Below are 10,583 nucleotides of genomic sequence, written 5' to 3' on the forward strand. Positions count from 1 at the left end.
ATACCCTAAGGCAAGGAAGGAAGAGGAAGCTCCCACAGTTGTGGGGCTTGCTGACTTGGAAATTAAATAGGGCTGCCGGGGCTCAGAGATATCAGGTCCCCGAGAGCCCATGGTAACCTTAAAAGTGGGGGACCAAAACATTGACTTCATGGTGGATACAGGAGCAGAACTTGCGGTAGTAACAAAACCTATGTCACCTCTGTCCAAAAAGACTACCGCTGTAACTGGGGTATCAGGAGAAGAGATGATTAAATCGTTTTGCCAGCCCAGAAAATGTCAGATGGGGGGGCACCAAGTGATTCATGAATTCCTCTACATTCCTGAGTGCCCAGTACCCCTGTTGGGAAGAGACTTGCTCTCCAAACTTTTACAATGTATTATGTATTTACAATGTATGAATTTTGAATTCATAATTTAAAATTAGGAATTTTACAATGTATTATGAATTTTGTAACCCAGAGGTTGATAGTGTTCTCTCATGTGGGTGGCCGGAGGGATAGGGTACAATATATCGCAATAAATGATGCTCTTTACGGAAACTAGGAGCAACAAGAGGGGGGAATGAAGAAGGAATTCATAGGGCCTGGACTCCATCTCAGGCCTGTTCATGCTGATCACGCTCGGCCACCTCTCCAATGGACTCTGAACTCTGTGTTTAGTGTCTATGGAAATGACAACAGAAGGATAAGACTCCCTCCGGACAGGGGAATCTTGAAGATCTATCCAGGTTACTCCTCGCCTAAGAGAACGCATACACTAATCACCCCTTCCTCCAGACAGGCCATAAATTTTTCTGTACCTGTCAGAGTGTGACCTCGTGCTTATTGATTATTGGTTAATTAACTGTCTGACCACATGGCATGAGTGATGGGGTTATTGGGATTGTATTTACTCTTCCTTAGTTTATGTAAGTCTCAAGGAATTTGGGGTGGTGGGTTCGGACACGTACACATGGGGTATAAAAGATTTTCACAAATGCTGGTCGGGGTCCTTGGCTAAGAGGAGACTCTGCCTTGGGCCCGCCGGTGTAATAAACTGCATTCCACTATCTGCATTGTCCTTCTGAGTGAGTTTGTTTCCCAGAATGTGTGGCTACAACACTCACAACTAGAGTGGAGCAACCCTGTGAAAACTAGTGAGGAGCCCCCAGTGCCATAAATACAGAGAACAGCCTCCCCACAAAGAACCCCCAGAGGAGGCACCACCACTACTAGCTAGGAGCCCCAAGTCCCCTCCTGAACTTGAGAAGGCCTATGCCACAATTCAAGAGAAGCCCATGACCACCAGAGAGGAGCCCCACCCATCCAACCTGGAGAGTGTCCCACCACCACAGCTGGAGAGGAGAACCCAGACATTGCACCTGAGATGAATTCCTCACAGGAGGTGCGAGCAGCTTCTCTCTCTCAGAAAACTCAAGAATCAGACCTGGAAGTGATCACGCAGAAGCAAAGCAAAGTCCTCACAAGGTTTGTCAGTAACTTACAGTGTAAAATCTAAGCAGTATTCTAAGGCAGAAAAGAGGCTTTGGAAAGCAAGTTCTGACTTACTGGTTCACAGCATGATTCGGAAGAATGTGAAAACACAAGCTGGGCACTCGGATCCTCCTGTGAGATCACTGGTTTTAAACAGAGAGTTCTGTGAACAGAGAATACTCTAAGTCTACCTAGCCTGCTTAGGTGAAAATGTACCCTGAGGTAACCCTCTAATAAGGAACTACAGGCAGCTTGCTTTCATTTCCAAAATGAACAGCATCTGACTAACGAAGATGTGGAACTGAATAACACACAAGGAAGGAAAGTTTTTCCAAGTAACTTTCAGTCTAAAATCAACTAGGCTTCAGAGGCAGAAAATAGAGCTTTAACCCAAAGCTGGGGTTCAAGGATCACACACAGCATGTTTCTGAAGAACATAAAGACACAAAAGGGCTGAGTGGATCCTTCTGGGAGAACCATTGTTTGAGCGGGCAGTAAACTGTAACTAACATTTTTAGGTGTACTTGACCTCTTAGAAGAACTACCAAGGCATGACAAGCAGCTTCTTTCTTTCAGAAAGCTCAAGGATTAGGCTAGGAACCTGTCAATCTGAATAAAATGAAGGAGATGGCAGTGTTTTTCCAGGAAACGGCAGTGTTTTTCCAGGAAATGGGTCAAAACCCAACTTGTTTGCTGATTTGCAATGTTACAGCTTGAGCCAAAAGCTCAGTTTGCTATGTTCCCACACAGCATGAGTCTGAAGAATGGAAAGACACACACAGGGCACTCTGGACTCTTCTCTGGGTGTACTGGTTTGAGCAGAGAGTTCTGTGACTTGCTAGTTCTCTAACTATAACTAACCTGCATATCTGAAACTGTCATCTGAGATGGACCTCCTAACAAGGGTTTGCAAGCAGCTTGGTTGTTTTGAAAAATTCTAGGATTAGACTAAGGCAGTTGTTGAAAAGAATAAAACAAAAGCAAGCAAGGCATCTCGAGGCTGCTTTCCATCTCAAATTAACTCGTTCTCTGAGCCAGAATGTACATCTTTGACCAGAGCTTGGTTTCAAGGTTCACATGGAGCATGGTTCCAAAGATTGCAAAACACACAGGGCCCACAGGATCCTTCTGTGAGAACACTGGTGTGAGCAGAGAGGTCTGTGACTAGTTAGTTCCCTAGCTATAAGTAATGCAGTTAGGTGCAAATGTTCTGGGATGACCTCCAAACTAGCATGTTCACGCAGCTTGTTTCAGAAAAGTCAAGGTTTAGACTAGGAAGTTGTTGATATGATTAAAACAAAAGTCGACCAAAGCGCCTTTCAAGTAACTAACCCAAGGCAGAAGAAAAGCCCTAAGCAAGAGCTCGGTTTTCCAGGTTGACACACAGCTTGATTCCCGAGACTGCAAAGACACAGATAGGGCACACAATTCTGTAGAAACCATGGTTCAAGCAGGGAGTTCTGGGTCTCTTTAGTGCTCTGAACGATAACTCACCAGGTTGGGTGTAAACAGACTCAGAGATGACCCTGGAGCAAAGAGTTGCAAGCAGCTTGCCTGTTTCAGACAACTCAGGGATCAGACTAAGGAAGCTGTTGAATGGATTCACCCAAAGCAGCCAAAGTGTTATTCAGGTTACTTTCAGTGGAAAACGACCTCCTTTTCTGAGGCAGACAGTACAGCTTGAACCCAAAGCTCAGGTTTCAAGATTACACACAGCATGATATGCTGTGTCTGAACCTTGTAAAATGTCACAACTTATGGATGCCATTGAACTGAATAAAACAATACTTAAGGAATTTGTTGACTGCAGTAAAAGAAAAGCACCATTGTGTTTTGGAGGTCAATTTCGGTCTAAAATGGACTCGTTTTGTGAGGCAGGAAATAGAGCTTTCACCAAATGCTCAGTTTCAACATTCACACACAGCATGTGCCTTCCAAAGGTAAAGACACAAACAAGCCCATTGGATCCTTTTCTGGAAACACTGCTTTGAGCTGGGAGTTCTGTGACTAGTTAGCACTCTAACTATAGGAAACCTGGATAGGTGAAAATGTATTCTGAGATGACCTAATGAGGAGTTGCAAGCATCTTTTTCAGTTCTGAAAACTTGAGGATTAGAGTAGGAAGCTGTCAATTTCCACAAAGCCATAGTGAGCAAATGGTGTAGCAAGAGGCTAGTTGCCTGGGGCAGGAAATACAGCTTGAACCAAAAACTTGGTTTTCAAGGTTCAGGCACATCAGGTTTCCAAATAAGAATGTAAAGAAACAAACAGGGCACACTGAATCTTCCTGGGAGAGCACTGCTCTGAGCAGAGAGTCCTGTGCGTAGCTACTTCTCTCACTACAGCTAAGCTGCTGAGGTGCAAATGTGCTCTGAGATGAATTCCTCACAGGAGGTGCAAGCAGCTTCTCTCTCTCAGAAAACTCAAGAATCAGACCTGGAAGTGACTGATCAGAAACAAAGCAAAGCCACCAAAGGGTTTGTTGGTAACTCACACTGTAAAATCTAAGTAGCTTTCTGAGGCAGAGAAGTGGCTTTAGCCAGCAAGCTCTGATTTCCCGGTTCACAGCGTGATTTGGAAGAATGTAAAGACACAACCTGGGCACTAGGATCCTCCTGTGAAAACACTCGTTTTGAACAGAGAGTTCTGGACCAGAGACTACTCTAAGTCTACTCTAAGCCTAGGGGAAAATGTACTCTGAGATGACCCTCTAACAAGGAATTGCAAGCAGCTTTCTTTGGTTTCCAAAACCAACAGGATTTGACTAAAGAAGTTGTGGAACTGAATAACACACAAGCAAGCAAAGTGTTTTCCACATAACTTTCAGTCTAAAATATACTAGGTTTCAGATATAGATAATTCCGCTTTAAGGAAAATGTCAGTTTTCAAGGTTAACACACAGCATGTTTCTGAGCAGTGTAAATGCACCAACAGGGCATATTGGAGCCTTCTCTGAGAACTCTGAGAAGGTTTGACCAGAGTTCTGGACTAGTTTGTACTTCAACTGTAACTAACATGGTTAGGTAAAAATATACTCTGATATTACCTCCTAACATGGAGTTTCCAGCAGCCTGTTTCTTTCCAAAAACTCAACGATTTGATAATGAACTTATTGAAGTTGATAGAGAAAAAGGAAGCAGAGAACTTTTCAAGTAATTTTCAGTCTGAAACTATCTAGCTTTCAATGGTAGAAATACAGCTTTTACCCATGGGCTTGGATTTCCAGGTTCACACTCAGCATTTTTCTGAGGAGTTTAGAGACACACACAGGACACACTGGATCCTTCTGCATGAACATTGGTTCGAGCAGAGAGTTCTGTAACTAGTGAGCACTATACCTATAAGTAACCTGGTTACGTAAAAATGTACTCTGAGATGACCTCCTAACAAGGAGTTTGCATGCAGCCTGTTACTTTCAAAAAACTCAAGGGTTAGACTATGGAAGTTATTGAACCTAATAAAATAAAAGCAACCAAAGTGTTTTTTCATGTAACTTTCAGTCTAAAACTACCAAGTTTTCAGAGGCAGAAAATACAGCTTTTGTCAAGAAGCTCAGAGTTTCAAGTTCACACACCACATGTTCCTCATTAGTTTAGAGACATACACAGTACATGCTGGACACTTCTGTGAGAACACTGGTTTAAGTAGAGAATTCTGTGACTAGTTAGTACTATACCTATAGCCACTCTGGTTATGTGGAAATGTATTCTGAGATGACCTCCTAACAAGGAGTTTCACAATTCATATGGAAACACGAAAGACCCTGAATAGCTAAAGCAGTCTTGAGAAAAAAGAACTGAAGGAATCAACCTTCCTGACCAGATTATACTACAAAGCTACAGTCATCAAGAAAGTATGGTACTGGCACAAAAACAGAAATATAGGCCAATGGAACAAGATAGAATGCCCAGAAATAAACCCACACACCTATGGGTACCATATTTTTTACAAAGGAGGAAGAATATACAATGGGGATAGCCTCTTCAATAAGTGGTGCTGGGAAAACTGGACAGCTAGTGTAAAAGAATGGAATTAGAACACTCCCTAACACCATACGCAAAGATAAGCTCAAAATGGATTAAAGATCTAAATGTAAGATCAGAAACTATAAAACTCTTCAAGGAAAACATAGGCAGAACACTCAATGACATAAATAAAAGCAATATCCTCTATGACCCACATCCTAGAATAATGGAAATAAAAACAAAAATAAACATGTGGGACCTAATTAAATGTGAAAGCTTTTGCACCAGAAAGGAAACTACAAACAAGGTGAAAGGACAACCCTCAGAATGGGAGAAATTAGTAGCAAATGAAACAACTGACAAATGATTAATTTCCAAAATAAATAAGCAGCTCATACAAGTCAACACCAGAAAAACGAACAACCCAATAAAAAAGTGGGGAAAAGACCAAACAGATGTTCCTCCAAAGAAGACATACAGATGGCTAACAAACACATGAAAAGATGCTCAACATCACTCATTATTAGAGAAATGCAAAAATCAAAACTACAATGAGATACCACCTCACACCAGTCAGAAAGGCCATCATCAAAAAATCTACAAACAATAAATGCAGGAGAGGCTATGGAGAAAAGGGAACCCTCTTGCCTTTCTGGTGGGAATGTAAATTGATACAGCCACTATGGAAGATGGCATGGAGAGTCCTTAAAAAACTGGGAATAAAACCACCTTATGACCCAGCAATCCCACTCCTAGGCATATACCCTGAGGAAACCAAAATTGAAAAATACATATGTACCACAAGGTTTATTGAGGCACTATTTACAATAGCTAGAACATGGAAGCAACCTAGATGTCCATTGGCAGGTGAATGGATAAAGAAGCTGTGATACATATACACAATGTAATATTATTCAGCTATAAAAAGAAATGCAAAAAAAAAAAGAAATGCATCTGAGTCAGTTCTAATGAGATGGATGAACCTAGAGCCTATTACACAGAGTAAAGTAAGTCAGAAAGATAAATATAGTATACTAATGTAACATATGGAATCTAGAAAGATGATACCAATGAATTTATGTGCAGGGTAGCAATGGAGACATAGACTAGAAAACAGACTTACGGACATGGGGAGAGGGGAGGAGAGGCTGAGACGTATGACGAGAGCAACATGGAAACTTACATTACCATAAGTAAAATAGATAGTCAATGGGGATTTGATGACTCAGTGAACCGATGACTCAGAGAACTCAAACAGGGGCTCTGTATCAACCTGGCAGAGTGGGATGGGGAGGGAGATAGGAGGGAGGCTCAAGAGGGAGGGGACTTATGTATATCTATGGCTGATTTATGTTGATGTGTGACAGAAAACAACAAAATTCTGTAAAGCAATTATCTTCAATTATAAAATAATAATTTTTTTAAAGTATAAGGTATTTTTGTTCTTCAGTCATAATATTGTGTCTGACTCTTTGTGACCCTTTGGACTGCAGCACACCAGGCTTCCCTGTCCTTCACTATCTCCCAGAGTTTCCTCAAATTCATGTCCATTGAGTCAGTGATGCTATCCATCCATCTCATCCTCTGCCACCCCCTTCTCCTCTTGCACTCAATCTTTCCCAGTATCAGAGTCTTTTCCAATGAGTCTGCTCTTCAGTTAGGTCACCAAAGTAATGGAGCTTCAGCTTCAGCAACAGTCTTTCCAATGAATGCTCAGGGTTGACTGCCTTTAGGATTGACTGGTTTGATATCCTTGCAGTCCAAGGGACTCTTGTCTTGTCCAGGACCACAATTCAAAAGCATCAATTCTTTGGTGCTCAGCCTTCTTTATTGTCCAACTCTCACATCTGTTCATGACTACTGAAAAAACCATAGCTTTCACTATACAGACCTTTGTGGGCAAAGTGATGTCTCTGCTTTTTAATATACTGCCTAGGTTTGTCATAGCTTTCCTTCCAAGGAGCAAGCATCTTTTAATTTCATGGCTACAGTCACCATCCACAGTGATTTTGGAGCCCAAGAAAATAAAATTTGTCACTGCTTACTACCTTGAAATAAATTTAACCAAGGAATGAAATACCTGAAACTATAAATTACTGATGAAGGAATTTGAAAATTATAGAAAGAAATGGAAAGATATCCTGTGTTCTTGGATTGGAAGAAATAATATTGGACGTTAAAACGTCCATACAACTCAAAGCAATCTAGAGATTTAATGAAACCCCTATCAAAATATCCATAACATGTTTCACAGAACTAGAACAAATCCTAAAATTTATTGAAACTGCAAAAGATCCCAAAGAACAAAAGCAATACTGAGAAAACAAGAACAAACGTGGAGGTATCACACTCCCCAAGTCAGATCATAATACAAACCTATAGTAATAAAAACAGCACAGTAGTGGCATAAAAACAAACCCATATGTCAATGGAAGAGAATAAATAAATATTATTCCAGAAATAAACTTGCACACTTATGGTCAATTAATCTACAACAAAGGAGGCAGGAATATACAATGGAAAAAAGCTAGAATATTTACACTCTTCAGTAAATAGTGCCAGAGAACTGGACAGCTACATGTAAAACAATGGAATTAGAATATTTCATCACACCACATACAAAAATAAACTCAAAATGGATTAAAGACTTAAATGTAAGACTAGAAAAATAAATAAATAAATAAATGTAAGACTAGAAACCATAAAGCTCCTACAAGAGAACATAGGTAGAATACTCTTTGACATAAATTGCAACAGTATTTTTTGGATCTGTCTTCTAAGTCAAAAGAAATAAAAGCAAAAATAAACAAATGGGACCTAATTAAACTTAAAAGCTTTTGCACAGCACAGGAAATCATTGACCAAACAAAAAGACAGCCTTTATTTATGACTAATAAAGGATTAACATCCAAAAATATAAACATCTCATACAACTTAATATCAAAAAAACAAACAGCCCAATTTAAAAGTGAGCAGAAGACCTGACTAGACATTTTCCCAAAGAAAAAATACAGATGGCCAACAAGCACATGAAAAATGCTCAGCACTACTAACTATCAGAGAAATACAAATGAAAATCATGAAATATCACTTCACACCTGTCAACATTACTAATTATCAGAGAAACATAAATGAAAACCATGAGATATCACCTCACACCATCAAAAAGTCCATATATAAATTAATACGTATATATGTGTATACACACACAGTAGAATAGTACTTGACCATAAAGAAAAGAAATTCTGCAATTTTCAGTAATGTGGATGGACCAAGGGAGTTTTATGCCCAGTGAAATAAGTTAAACTGAGAAAGACTAATATTGTATATTATCACTCATATATGGAATCTAAAAACTAAAACAAATAAATGTAGTAACAAAACAAACAGACTCACAGATATAGAGAACAAACCAGTGGGGAGAGGGAAGGAGGAGGAGCAAGATAGGGGTATAAGATTAAGAGATACAAAGTACTTATACATAAAGAAGCAACAAGGATATATTGTATGGCACAGGGAAACATAGCCATTACTTTGTAAATGGATTGTAACATACAAAAATATTGAATTGCTATGTTGTACACCTGTAACTAATAGAATATTGTAAATTAACTAAATTTCAACAAAACATAAAGAAAAGCTGAAAAGAATAACAATGCTTGAGTTAAAATAATTAAGGGACTTAGAAGAATTTATTAAATGGAGATGCGTTTCTAACTCCTGAGTGGAAAGACTCAATAGTATATAGATATCAATTTATCCCCAAATTAAGTCTATAAGTTGAAGGAAATTTTAATTTAAAAAACTCAGTAAAAATTTTTGGAACTTGAAAAAAATAACAGCTCTTTTTGTAACTTTTACAACTTATCTTTCTAGAAAAAAAAAAATGTGTCTCTTCAAACCTGGACTCTAGCAGTGTCATTAATTTAAAATTGCTGCTTTTTAGTAGAAGGTGAAATAAAAGATCTACATGTGTTCTGTTCCACTAATGTGGCTAAAGAACTCAAGAAGAGCTTTGCCTAAGATCTTCATATTCTTTTTTTTAGTCTTTATTGAATTTGTTATAATATTGCTTCCTTTTTTTTTTTTTTTTTTTTTGGTATGTGGCATGCTAGGTCCCTGACCAGGGATCCAAATCAGCATCCCCTGCAAATTTATTATTGTTGTGAAATGAGAAGGTTTGGAGATTGACCAGCTGCATTTTGACTACAAATATCAATTACATGGAAAATTATTTTTAAAATAAAATAATTTTCTTTTAGTTCAGTCTGTTAGACCCTTGTTCATGTTATTACTTCTGATAAATTAGACTATTTCTTGACTACAGTCAATTATATTTAATTTCTATTACAATTCCTAATTCATTCAACCTTATTAGCACAATCTCTAGTGTTACACAATGTTAGTAAAAGGCCAGTGGTTTGTGCCTAACGAATGTCTATGTTTATGTTTAATTAGATTAAAAACGTAAGTCTGATCCTAAATATGTTAGGATGGCACTGTCTGGTGGGTCCTGGTTGGGTTCCTGGTCCCTAAGTACCATGCTTCTCAAGACAGGGATTAGCACCTTTTGGTAGCTGCAAAGAAGTTAGAAGGACAAAGGACCAATCATTTAGCACCCACTATAACTTACTCCTACTGGTGATACTAGACCAGGATCCTGCTCCGTCATAGTTCTATAACCTTAGCTCCGTGAAGTTTTTCTCACTCAAAACAAAGGAGACACCATTCTTTCCTCATCAATCCTACTAGCATTTATCTTGGAGGACGGTGTAAATCAATAAACTTTTAAGAACTCTTTCCCCAAATTTCAGAATTCAGAAATGTATAGCTTTCGTATAAGAAATTAGAGTGAAGACTCTTACCCATGTTAGACTACGCCTTTGTGGCCTGAGAGATGAGCACGAGAATGGCAATAAACGCGCTTTGGGTGTACTGAAGGGAACCTGGAGTGTGAACATAGACAATAGCAGAAAAATCAGGGAGACCAGAAGGTAAACTCAGTTCTTATCAACGGGGTTGTGGGTTTCGGTCCGAGACACAAAATTATAAGACCTATGATAAAACCCACACGGCCCACAAAGACACCCTCCCACCACTTAACGAACGCAGACGCAAGGTGATCTGCAGGCGCCGGATGATGACG

The 10,583-nt window shown here is 39.3% G+C and overlaps 1 pseudogene; it reads right to left on the minus strand.

Annotated features, from left to right (window-relative positions):
- The window catches only part of LOC122708028, a 95,456-nt pseudogene extending 84,954 nt beyond the window's left edge, over positions 1–10,502 (minus strand).
- Between the last annotated feature and the right edge of the window lie 81 nt (positions 10,503–10,583).

Source organism: Cervus elaphus, chromosome 14 (assembly GCF_910594005.1).
Source record: "Cervus elaphus chromosome 14, mCerEla1.1, whole genome shotgun sequence".
Taxonomy (NCBI): domain Eukaryota; kingdom Metazoa; phylum Chordata; class Mammalia; order Artiodactyla; family Cervidae; genus Cervus; species Cervus elaphus.